Below are 12,953 nucleotides of genomic sequence, written 5' to 3'. Positions count from 1 at the left end.
AGGCGTGGGCGTCTCTGCCTCCCTCCCCTCAGTCGCTGGGCTCGGAGGAGGCGCCCTGCCTGGAGGAAAGAAGAGGAGCTGCTGGAGAGGCTGCGGCTTCTCCTTCCCTGGAGGCTGTCCGGAAGAGGCTGGGTCCGCACAGGTCCCTCAGGAGGTTGGATTAGGTGACTTGGAAGGTCCCTGCCAACTCCAGAGCTCGTATTTGCCCCCTCCCTCTCCCCTCTTTTGCCTACACCTTGTCTCCCGCGCCATAGGCGTTACACCACACTGTTTACCGCAGGCTGCAGCTGGAAGACCTTGGGGAGCTCACCATCCCAGTAGCACAGGGTCATCCAGCCTGGTGCTACCACAGTAACCAATGGTCTCATTAAAACTTGCAGGTAACTTTTCACTTGGCTTTCTCATTGGGTGCCAGCTGAGATGTGAAGGAGGTGGTGTTTGCAAAGCAATCCTGCTTCTTGAAATGAACTGAAATCGGTTTAGTCTATGAGAGATGATGAGCCATCTTTGGAGATAATGGAAATGAGTTTACATGTTATTCCAGGTTTGCAGCTTCAGAAGACTTTCAGCACTGGTCCTACTCAAAAAGCTCCCACTTCCATAAATTGATGAAGATGATGTAGCAAGTAGCAGAAAGCCTGCTAAAGTTAACTTCATAATAACCAAATCTTTGGCTAAAAAGCACCTTGGACCTGGAGTTTATGACTTGAGAAGACAGTTGTTACTGAATTAAAGGAAACATTCCCATGCTGTCAACAGACTTACATTTCTGCTGAAATATTTTCCAGAGAAAATAGTTTGCTTCCTTTACTTGGATAAATAAAAAGAAGTTGAGGTGGTTAGGGTTGCTAATGACAGTGTGTTGTGGTAGCCAAACACTGGGAGAAATTATGTAGGGGGTATAGTACAAAGTATGGTTAGTTATGCATTAGAAATTGTCATGCATCTTTGTACTCTCTAGTCCTGTTGCTTTTAAATGCAGCGTACTCTGCCTACCCAGCTGCTGTGATCTTACCTGATTTCAGGAGCTCATGTAGATCAGGGTGTTTCAGGCTAGAAATGCAAAAAGCTGCACTGGGAGTTTGGCAGATAGTCCTCCACCTTAGTGATTAGCCAGTAGCCTAGCATGGTGATTTGGTATGCTGTGTTGTGCAAGGGTGCTGCTTTTCAGAAGAGGAGTGAACTGGAAGACCTGGACTCCTTTGGCTAACAGAATTGCCAGAGCATTGTTTCCTAAGTGCAGTGTTTTATCCCATGACCAACTCAAATACCACAGGTAATTGTATTCGATCTCTCCAGATTTGCCCTGCATTTCCAGTTGGACAGAAAAATTCTGACACTTGTATTAAAGGACTGTAAAAGGAATAGATACAATTGGCTGCTTCTTTTAATAAAGGTGGAACAGGCACTGTCAGGATCTTTGAAGAGACAAATTCTTCTGACAACAGTGGTGGCATGGGCTTTGCCTATATAAAGCTTTTTTTTTGGAAATCTTCCACCTATTGATACAGCTGGTCCATTTTCACCACTGGGGGCAACAGAGGGAAAGGCCACTTAAATGCAGTACTGGCAACTGAAAGGGGTTGAACCATATCTAGATGAGAAACCATTGCTTCCTTGCTGGTACAATGTTGCTGAAACAGTCATGGTAATCATGGGAATTCTTTTGACATGGAAATCCAATATAGAGATGCCTGCCTCCAGGCCTCACACCATTCATTATCATTTCCTATCCTTTACAGGTGTGCGCTAGAGCAAAAGTGCCTGTTTTTCAGCAACAGGTCACGTGTCCCTTTTGTGACCTTTACTCAGGGTGGGTAGTGAGAGGTTTATTAGGCATTAAGTGAGGTAAGGTTTGTGACCATCATCTTGAGCTCACTTGGTGTCATGATATGGAAGCACAATGTTAATTTTATTAAGCCTCATATACTTCACAAGAGGCTGAGCAAGACACCAAATCATTAATTTAACTGATCTTTCCCAGAAAATCAGAAGCCTGACTTCATAGCTTAGTACATTTACAGTCCTGCAAATTGTATTAATTGAATCCTTTTTTTGTTTGGCTGGGGAAAATTGATTATGCAGGTAATGTCAATATTTTTCATGCAACTCAGTCTCCTTGGCACTCTTTAAATATTACTACTGCTTTTTAAAGATTTTAGTCAGTGACTAAAAGTAATTGTAAAATGACTGCAGTAAAACAGCAATAAATTAACCTTTCCCTATTAGCTCATTGTTCAATGTCGAGGCCCTTTCTTGGGGTGCTTGCTCCGGGCTTGGAGTTGATTTTTCAGTCCTTGCCAGCCTTTCCAAATTCAATACATTTGTCCCTTGTTCATAACACTATTTTCAGTCAGTGCATTCTCATTTAAAATTCAGTTCATTTGTGCCATAGAGAGAAGCTTGTGGAACTGGGCTCAGACAACCTTCGCGCTGGAAAAAATAAGTTTTCATGAGAAGGGTTTCCAGGATTGGGATGACTTCTTAGCAAGCCAGCCAAGCAGTTGTAGAGACAGTTTGGTCTAGGAGACTGGGAGCCCAGGTAGCTGTGCAGCCCGCCTGTCTGCCTGTCAGCTGGTTAGACAGTAGGAAACGCTGCTTGCCTTGTTTCTGTCAAACATTTCAGTGGGATTAACATATTCCTGCAGAACCTTTCATTTCTTCTGCATTTGTATTTTCTGATGGTAAACTGCTCCTTCAGAGCATTTCAGCCAGCTCTGTTAATCACCATGTAAATATAGCTGCAAAATTGGTAAAACTTCTTTGATGGCCAAGCCCTTAAGAGTGAATCAGGGCTCTTTGAAGTTATCTGGAGCTTAAGCCCAGCATGCAGTACTGTCAAGTCAGACTAGCAGGTCATATTAGTCTTTCTTAAAATAGGAACCAGTAATCATCATATGCCCCAATAATACATTAAGAATCTTGTATTGTTTTTCATCTGTAGATCTTTGAGCACTATATCCCCAGCATGAGTGACTGGTGCCTCCTAAATCGGGTGGGGTAGGGCACCCGCAGAAGCCGCTGACAGTGGCAGCCCTGTCAGGGGGGGCACCAGCCCTGCTGACAGCATCAGTGTTGGCTGTCAGAGGAGCACGTGCACCCCCTACCAGTTGCCCATGATCCCCATTTTACGTAAGCATAGGGTCTAAAACCCTGGTCTCAATTCCTAGAGAAGGTCTCTAACCAACAGGGTGTTATACTAAAGATGGCAGTGGCAGCATCACCTTCCTCTGGCAGTGTTTTAAGAAGAGCAAGCACGTCCTTCCTTTGAAAGAACATTTGTGGGTACCTACCATCAGGAAGAAGTTGTGGGATCCTGTGCACACAGAGGCACCTCCTTTGCTGCCCAGACATGGATGGTTGTACTCCAGCAAGGCACAGGTGTTCCAGATCACCCTTATGCTCAATGTTTTCTGTTGGCTAGGTCTGGGCATCTCTCCACTCTGTCTGAGTTTTAGCGTGTGCTTCTCAGGCACCAAACTCTTCTCAGGTTGTGTATGGAGCCTGGCATGCCTAACTTTGTGTTCTGGATTTCCTTTGCGAGTCAGACCTCTAAAATCCAGGTGCTGCAGTACCTAACATGGAGGCACCTAGGTCTTTTTTTGGACCCGATGCTAAATTTGTAAAATATATCTAAGTCTTTGAAATGGGTTACTTTGGATTAAATATTGTCCAGTTATAAATTGCTTTATCAGTTACCGATGAGCAAAGTGACTAGCAAACATCATGTTAATACAATGTCAGGTCAGATTAGAATGGAGATTAACATAAATGTCCAAAACATTGGAGTTAGTCACGTACTTGAGTTCCTTATGGAAATGAAAAAGATGCAGCAGCTAGTAGCTGGTGGCCTTGACTTTAGAATTACTTGCTTACCCTCTGGACTTAGCATAAGAAGGTCTAGTGGCATGTGGATCCAGATTGTCTTCAAACCTGTCTGTATGTTTAGATACCACACTGCCCAGAGCTTTCATGAAAAAGTGGAAAACATTTAACATTTTAAAAGATGTTATCAAATATTACCAAAAGGTGTGTGTTATTATATAGATATGAAACATTCTTAAATATTTATAGTTAAAACACTACATATTTGTGCAGATGGATAAGAACCAGGAAATTACATTTACTACAAACAAGCCATATTCATTGATTTTTTCATTCCTTAGATGTACAGAAATAAACAATAAGTAGAAATAAACTAAATGCAAGGTAGATTTTAAAAAACTCCCTGAATTTTAATAAATCTGCGTGTATAATTAACAGAAACAATTTGAAAACAAGTTTTTATCTTGGTGGCTTCTCTTTAATTAAACTAATTTCTTCTATACCATCATGTTTATGTTGTACTTAGTCTGATTGTTCTGTGTAACAATGGAACACGCTAGTGATGCTATCTTTGCAGTTAAAATTGGGACACATTAACACAAATATGTACAAGTTCAAATGATTCATAATCTAGTATAAGGACAAATCTCCTTTTTCTACATGTTGATCTAATGTTAAAAATAACCATAACTTTATAGGCTGATCTGGGTAGCAGACATTCTATACATGCCACTAAGCTCCTAAAGTGGTGGCAAGGAGTTAGTCATTTACTGCGTTTGACCCAGCTAATAAATAGGGTTCCCAGAGCATGGAAAGCATTACTTACCTACCTCCATGTCTACAGTAAGCAGGATTGAGAGCTTTTGATGCAAGTCAAGAAAGCCACAAAGATAAGCTATGCACCAAGCCCTGACCCTACAGAGAGTGCCACACAAGCAATCCCCAGTGAAATCAGTGGAAGTACTGAAGCACAGAAAATGAAGCATGCATCCAGGAACTTTGCTAGATCAGAACCATGTCCTACCCTTCATGCACAGAACAATTTTGCAACCATTAATTAAATGTCACAGCCCCCTTGTGTGGTAGGTATATATTACTGTAAACATTTTACAGTGGAGTCAACAGCTATGATCTGCTTTTATAGAAAAGGACTATAATATTTAAAGGTTTTTTCCTGAATCCACCATTTTAATAGGTAACCATATCTTTGTTACACAATTCTACAGAGTGGATAAAAACAATAATTGGATTAACAATTAGAGTAATAATCCTTATTATATTCTATTATTTTATTATACTAATCATTAGCATATTCTTTATTATAGTGTTATATTCATAGAGCTTTTTCTAAAGGAAGAATGGTAGAATAACACTCAGGAGTCTGACTTCTATGTTTTAATTACTAGCTATGATTTGCTTCCAGGCAGGGGCAAAAACATTTGGGGGAAGATAATTTCATCAAATCTATAGAATTTCTTTTAATGGAAAGGCTTGTGTCGCAGGGCACCTCGGTGCCCCTGCTCCTAGAGTGGAGAAACGGCCAGGGAGCGAGTGAGCGCGCCCTGGCCTGACATAACGAGCCCAGCTGAGGCTGCTCAGGTAATGAGCGCAGCTGCGGGTTGCCGGAGCAACCAAGCGGAGCCAGCTGCCTGTAGGGGGCAGGGCCTGGCCCTTATAAAGCTCAGGGCTGAGGCCAGGCTGGCAGTTCTCTGCCAGCAGCCGGAGAGGCAGGAGCTCCCTCGGCCGAGATATGGGAAGGAGCCTAAGTCGCAAGTACAGCTCATGATAGCCCTGGAGGCTTGAGCTATGATGATGAGTTATGGCCAGGCGGCTTGCATTTGTGTTACAGCCTAGGGGCTTGTGGTTTTGCTTTGTGTTTGTGTTATTACACCCGGAGGCTTGGGTGAGGCTGTAGGGGTTGGAGGAGGCCTCAATCACAGGGACCCCAGAGAGTGTGGGGTGCCCTAGCGCCAGGAGGGCGCATTATTGTTCATAGCGCCAGGGAAGGCGCAGCTCGCACGCCAGTGTATGAGCAACTGGCGGTGAGGAGCTCGACCAGTGGGTCGCGGGCGCAACCCGTAGGTTGCAGACGGGGACCTAGACCCTGGATTGCATGTGGTGGAGCATAGACCCCGAAGGTGCAGCTCGCACGCCACTGCGCGAGCAGCTGGTGGCGAGGAGCGCGGCCAGTGGGTCGCGGGCACAGCCTGTAGGTTGCGGACGGGGACCGAGACCCCGGATTGCGTGTGGGGGAACATAGCCCCCCGGCCCCAGGAAAGGGGCAGTATTATTGAGGAGCCCAGTGTGGGCGCGGCGAGCCCCCAGAGAGGGAGAACACCCTTGTACGTTATTGAGTAGCCCAGTGTGGGCGCGGCGAGCCCCAGAGAGGGGGAACGCCATTGTGTTTTATTGAGTAGCCCAGTGTGGACATGGCGAGCCCCCAGAGAGGGGGAACGCCCTTGTACGTTATTGAGTAGCCCAGTGTGGGCGCGGCGAGCCCCAGAAAGGGGGAACGCCATTGTGCTTTGTTGAGTAGCTCAGTGTGGGCGCATGGGCATAGCGAGCCCAGCCGCAGGCTAGTGCGGCAATCCCCCTCAGACCAAGGCAGGGCGCTGCTGTTGCCCCTGAGAAGACAGGGAGTAGCAGCGCGGGGAGCCAGAGTCAGGGAGGGTATCCGTGCGGTTGGCCCATAGGACCGGAGGCCCGCTAGAGAGTCCCGAAGCGGAACCACACCGGCAGGGGAGGCCCAGAGTGGGCTAGACGGGAGTCCCAGCAAGAGGCTGGGCACGAGACAGGGAGCCCAGAGTGGGCCACATTAGAGAGGAGGCCCGGGAAGCAGGCGTATAGACCGAACAACGTCCTTTACATCTGCGAGGCTTGGGGCGTGGTATCAGGGGAGGTAGGAGCCACACATAGCCCATAAGGCTAGGGTGCTTGGGTAGCGCCCATTATACGGGGAGACCCACGAGGGGTCCAGGAGCTGACAGGCCCGAGGAAACACAAGGCAGCCTCCCTATTATATATTCCATCAAGACGTGGCAGGCGAGAATGGAGGGTGCCCTCGGGCTGGAGTAGCGCGGTGAGAGGGCCTCAAGGAGATCACGGCCCTCTGTGAGGACTCTGCCGTGACAGCTTACTTCTGTTTTCTATTCTATTTACCCCTGTTCTGCAAACTCAGCCAAATCTTCAGTGAAGTATCCTCTACTTACCTGTGTTCTGCAAACCCATACTTCAGCCAAATTCTCAATGAAGGCTAAATGACTTAGTTTCATTGAGTTTAGGGGAGCTGTGCTGCTTAATGCCAGCCAGGCCCTTTAAGGAACCATACTGATCTTCATGATAATGAAATGTGAATTAATTGCCTTTGTTGTTGCTGGCCAACATTTTATAGAAATGCATGAAATCTCATAAGTGAATCCAGTGCCCTTTAGGTGATGACATTTAAGAACATTGCCCCCATAATTTTTAAATAACTGTTATTTGAATAACCAAAATACTTTCTAACAGCTAGCTCTGAAGCCATTTGGTTTAACACATCATTCAGCTGTTTGGGGTTAGCCCACAAAAAAAAATTCTAGATCACCTTCAGAAAAGATCAAACTGCAAAACGATTCCATTATGACACACAACATAGGACACTTATTTTGTTTTCATGTAAAATCCCAACTCGGTTTTTGGGCATACAATTGTATTGCAGCATGCCCTGTGTTGGAGCGGCCAAGTCACCCCTGTGGGCTGCTGCCTGTCTCCCACCTTGTTACCTGCTCTGGCCCCTTTAGGGTCCCATGCTGTTATCTTGCCTGCTGCACCTTGATGTTGTTATTTGACAGGGAAGCAGCTCCTAGAGGGCAAAGGGGGTTTGGGCCAGTTGGCCCTTGTCTGGGCCTTGGCCCTCTGGCCTTGGCCCACTTTACTCTGGCTGTTTTTTTTTGCCCAGAGTCCACACTACTTGAATCTGAGGCTTCTAGTCCCCAGCTCCAATCTCACCCCTTATGGGCAGTGGGCCCCTTGGTGACTGTCCTTGCCCCAACCCAGGCTCTGGGCTCCTTGGCCCCTTGGTTTCACCTTTGCAGGGCTCTGGGTTTGTGCCTCAATCCTTGTTGTCCAGTATCACAGTCCTCCAGAAAAACAGTAGTACTTCTAAGGTGTTGGGCTTCTGCTCCCCATATGGCCTACCAGGTCCCAGACTCTGGGGCACTCTGTAGAGTGCCCCTGCAGCACCCTGTGGCCTCTTGTCTACCTCTTACAGCTATGTCTAGTCCACTGCTTCAAATGCAAATGAAAAGCATGACCATCTACTCCCAAGAACAAAAAGGCTCCCTTCTTGGGGTTAATTGCACACTGTGGTTGTACTACCACACCAGCATAAAGCACTTATCCATTGATGCTTGGTGGTACAGGGTTTCCACTCAGCTCACCTGCAGCCTGGAGTCCTTCTTCTGAGTAGCTTAGCCTGGCTCCACCCTGGAGCTCTGCCTTCCATACTCCGTATAGCCAGGCTTCAGGCCTTGAGCTTATATGCTTTTCCCTGAGTCACCTGACCCTCTATTTCCATCCCAGGAATACAAATATCCTGTCAATCCCTGTCTGCACCTGGGACAAGAAACATTTTGTCCATGGGGCCTTTGTAATTATCACTCATCTGTCCAGGAGGCTGGGGCTGGCCTGCTGACCCTTGGCTCCGTCTCCCCTTCAGTAATGGGGTAGGAGTCCACGTATCCATTATTGTAAGATCTACCAATACTTATCACTCCCAAAAATAGTTTCCTTCGGCAGGTATAGGTCCTGTTTCTTGGAGTCCTGCCTTTTTTTTCAGAGCTTTTTTTAGTGCAAGCCTTTTCTCATTAGAGACTGAAGTTTTTTGCATGGCTGCAGGGGTCTATTTTGCCATTGCTAGAAAGGTTAGTTTTGTAAGTGACTCCAATTAATGCTCAGGGCAGCTCTGTTCCTATATCCTCCCCCTGCCAATGGGAGAAAGGGTCTTGCGAGCCTAGCAGCTCTGTAGCAAAGACATTCTTCATACAAAACTTTAGTGCTTGATGCTTGTCCCCAGGAAAATGAACACTGACAGTCTGCAGAAACCAGTCAGAATGTAGTATAATCTTTAGAAAATAGGTGAGGGGCAAAAATGAATATTGGATACAAACCAAAAGAAGAAAAAGGTAATGCTAAAATGTTCACATCTCTGCTTCCAGCACACTGACCTTCACTGTGGAGTTTCTGCTTCAGTGTAGCTCATAACAATAGACTGGCAACTGCCAGCTTGGTTCTTTTTAAAATGTCAGTGGTTTAACATCAATTCAAGAGGTTTTATTGCATTTTTTCCTTTTTTTTCCCCCCTATGGGATTTCAATTCCAATCAAGCCAAAACCAAAATGACAGGATATTTGTATTCCCATAAGAAGTTTGTAAAAGGTCATAAATGCAGCAAGTTCAAAGGTTCTCCGTTGTTTTCAATATACATGATTACTTTCTTATTTCCCATTTGCAAACAACGTGCCACATTGTCTCCAAGCAATTCCAAGGTTTAGATGACCGACAGAAGTCTAACAAATTCTTCAAGATATAGTTGATTGGTCCTATTTTGGTCTGAGATGGTAAAGACTTCTAGAAAACCTTGCTTCTTTTGAATTTGTTTATGAAGCATCTTACTTCAAACACATTTAGTCTTCACTGGTAACTTATTTTACTTCCAATCATACTGATTAAAGGTAGAGCTTTTCTGCATTTTGGATAGATACATTTTTGTTTTATGCCGCAAGCCTATTTTGTTTATTGCCTTTCATTTCTGTCTCTTTGAGCTTTCTTCTCTGATCATCTCTGTTAATAAAAGATCTAATAGTAAAAGATAAACCTATTCAGAACACGTGGAAAAAGAAGACAACATATGCTTATCATGTGGCAAGAGCCATATGCACCATGACTGTAACAGACTTAGGAAAACAGCGAGAAGACCAGAAGACTGCCCGCAATATATTTTACTTGAAAATTAGCGATTTATAATTTTGTTTATGTAAGTCATAGGACTTGGCTGTTGAGTCTTTCTTCTCAGAGCATGGGAGAGGTGGTGACATGGTATCGCTTGCTTTTTTGTGGCCTCTCTTTTCCTGGGGTATCAGTGGTTGGCTAGACACACACACATGCAATTCCATTATCTTTATTGGGCAAGGGTTGAATAATCGAGGCATAGGGATAGCTTAAGATGAGAAAAGATGACATCAGCACCTATGCTAAATTGGCAGAAGAAGCCATGTTTCAGTTGTTGTCTTCTTCTTGCGTCCTTGTCATAAACTATATGTTTTTCCAGGATCGTGCACAAACGATGGCTCTTTCTGTTGCTGCAGCAAAGTCCTCCTTTCTGTAGGTCTCACCAAGGAGCTGGCAAATGAGCAGTTGCTCCATAGTCTGCACTTTACTACACTTGCATATATTCATGTCATTAGCATAGTCCCATTTGATCATGTTTGCTTTTGATCTTCCAGTTTGTGTTCACAGGCAATTCAGGCATCACCATGTTGGCCAGTCTAGATTAGCTCCTCTGGGAAGGTCCTGGGGTTCCAGGTCCATTTCAAAGCATCTGATTGCATGTAATCTTTCCTTCCTAATTTTTCCTTCCATAACGTCAGCCATGCCCTGTAAGCTGTTTCATCCAGTGGTGCAACACTGCTCACAAAACTTTTGCACTTTAAGTCGTTTAGTTATGTCTGTGTGACTGTAGAATGGATGCCTGAGGTCTTCCATCTGCTGTGATCTTTTTTGGCTCACTACCTTTCTTCTGGTATCAGGTGGTGCAATGCCAGCCAGCCAGTAAGTACAGGCTATCCTGTAATGTTGGCTTCTGACATCCTGTTATTTCACCACAGCTGTTGTTTATAACTGGGTATAGTTTTTTGGCATAAACTGATTGTTCCCATACTGGGCGTGCATACTCTGCAGTGGAGTAACACAAGGCAATAGGAGTGGTTTGTAATGTAGCTGGGTTCACTCCCCACTTTGAGATGACTGACTTTCAAAGTATGCAGTTGCAGGCACTGACTTTCCCTTTTTTTCTTCTCTACATATGCCTTGAAGGTAAGTGTTCAGTCCAATATAAACCCCAAGTAGACAGGGTTTGGGTACTTATATCAGTGGGATTCCATGCCAGGTGATGTTTAATTTCTGCTTGGCTGGTCTATGGCATAGGTGAAAAGCTGTGACCTGTACCTTGCTTGGGTTGGCACAGAGCTGGTTCTTACTCTGGTAATCTGAGAGGTTGCTCAGTGACACGTTAGTCTGTTCTCAACAGTGGTGAAGTCTTTCCCTTATGATGTGATGCATGGATCATCAGCATATATGAAGCTTCTCATATTCTCTGTATGGGTTGGTCATTAAGGTATATGTTAAAAAGGATGGGCATTAGCATGCAGCTCTGTGGGAGGCCGTTTTGTTGCTATCTCCAGGGGCTCCATTTCTTGCACAGTTCTACTTAAAAATGTCTGTTCTCTAAGAGATGAGATAATTTGCACTAGGCACTAATTGTGCATCATATCATAGACTTTGGCAAACAGGTTTTGGTGGTTGACTGTGTTGTATGCTGCTTATAGGTCTAGAAACACAGCACCTGTTATCATCCCTTTCTTGAATCCATCTTTTATATGCTGAGTGATGTTTAGCATTTGACAAGTGTAGGACTTGCCTGGCTTAAATCTGGCCTGTTCTGATATTAGATGTTGTTCAATAGGGGGTGATGTTTCAGTGATACTGCTGAAAGCATTGGCTCCAAGGGGACCCATCCTTGTATGATGCAAATGAAAGGTCAATATTATTTGTCACTGATCCAGTGAAGCATCTAACCTACTCATCATGACTCCTAGATGTGAAGGGGTACTATGTTCATGTCAATTCTAATATAGATATTAATGTTCAGTATTTCTCACTTACTTCAGGAGGTAACTTCCACTAGTTTCTGTCATACCTGCAACTATAACTTTCTAAAAATCTCTTGTAAGGATAAAACTTGCCTTCTCTTACAAGAAAACATCCCTTAAATGACATAAATGGGCCAGCAAACACTAACTAGATTCTTCTTACTCATGCTCAGATCTTAAAAAGCCACTAAAATTATTACTGGTGTAACATAGTGGAGAATTGGACGCAAATGTGACTAAAGAAAACATCTTAGAAAGGAAACTAACTTCAAGTAGGAACACCACTGACTTAAGAAAGGTCAAGTGCTCCCCGCTGGGCACAAAATAGTTAACTAATGGCTACAACATAGGGAACTGCTGTATATTTGATCTCGAAATAGTCTATAACAACTAATCTGTTGCTTGTACAAATCCATGCGGACCCTACAGAACAGATAAAATGTGCTACAATCTATTAAAATGTTATGCCTCAATTCTGCAGGCACTGTTATGCATAAGCTTTCATTTAAGTGCATGAATAGCCTTGCTGGGTGCATCTACATGTTCATTAATGCACTTTTGCTACTGCACATTACATTTAGTACCTCTAATGTGAGGTACTAAATAAATGTTCATTAGACTGTCCTAATGCACAGTAGCGAAAGTGCATGTTTTTTAGTGACAATGCGCAGTACCCTATTTTACTGTGTATTAGCATATTAGCATGGTTTTTGACATGACACTTTAATGCACAGTAAAATAGGCTACCGAGCATTAAAGTGAACATGTAGACGCACCTGCTGAAAACTAAACTGCGCAAACTGCAGAGACTCAGGAGATGGCACAGTATTTTAAGGAAAACAAATTTGTTTTGTTTCCTTCTGTATTTTTGATGATACACAACAGGCTTCAAAGCTTGTTTAATTTTTAAAAAACTAATTTTTTTCGTTTGCTCAGTTATTTGTATTACCATGGTCCTATTGTGTTAAGTATTATACAGACAAAGAACAAAAAACTGTCTGCTCCAAATGAATTGGAAATATAGGTCACATCAATCTTGTTTTTCTTGTGAGACCTCATGAACAACTAGAAAATTATTATAATTACTGCAACAGTACAACTACCAAACAAATAAAACCTGATTAATTGGAGGCAGTTTTATTTATTTTAAATGCATTGATATCTTTTGTTAACATTACAAGCCTGATAAACTCATGAAAGAAAAGACGTTGCTGTTAAAAC

General features: G+C 43.9%; 1 long non-coding RNA gene across 1 annotated transcript; it reads left to right on the top strand.

Annotated features, from left to right (window-relative positions):
* Nucleotides 1–109: 109 nt before the first annotated feature.
* LOC109284474 (uncharacterized) lies at nt 110–2,225 on the top strand. The gene is made up of 2 exons (XR_002091951.2): nt 110–380; nt 545–2,225. It is a non-coding gene; the product is annotated as an uncharacterized LOC109284474 (long non-coding RNA).
* Nucleotides 2,226–12,953: the final 10,728 nt, after the last annotated feature.

The sequence above is a fragment of the Alligator mississippiensis genome, chromosome 10 (genome assembly GCF_030867095.1).
Source record: "Alligator mississippiensis isolate rAllMis1 chromosome 10, rAllMis1, whole genome shotgun sequence".
NCBI lineage: Eukaryota > Metazoa > Chordata > Crocodylia > Alligatoridae > Alligator > Alligator mississippiensis.
This window is presented reverse-complemented; position numbering and strand designations above follow the sequence as displayed.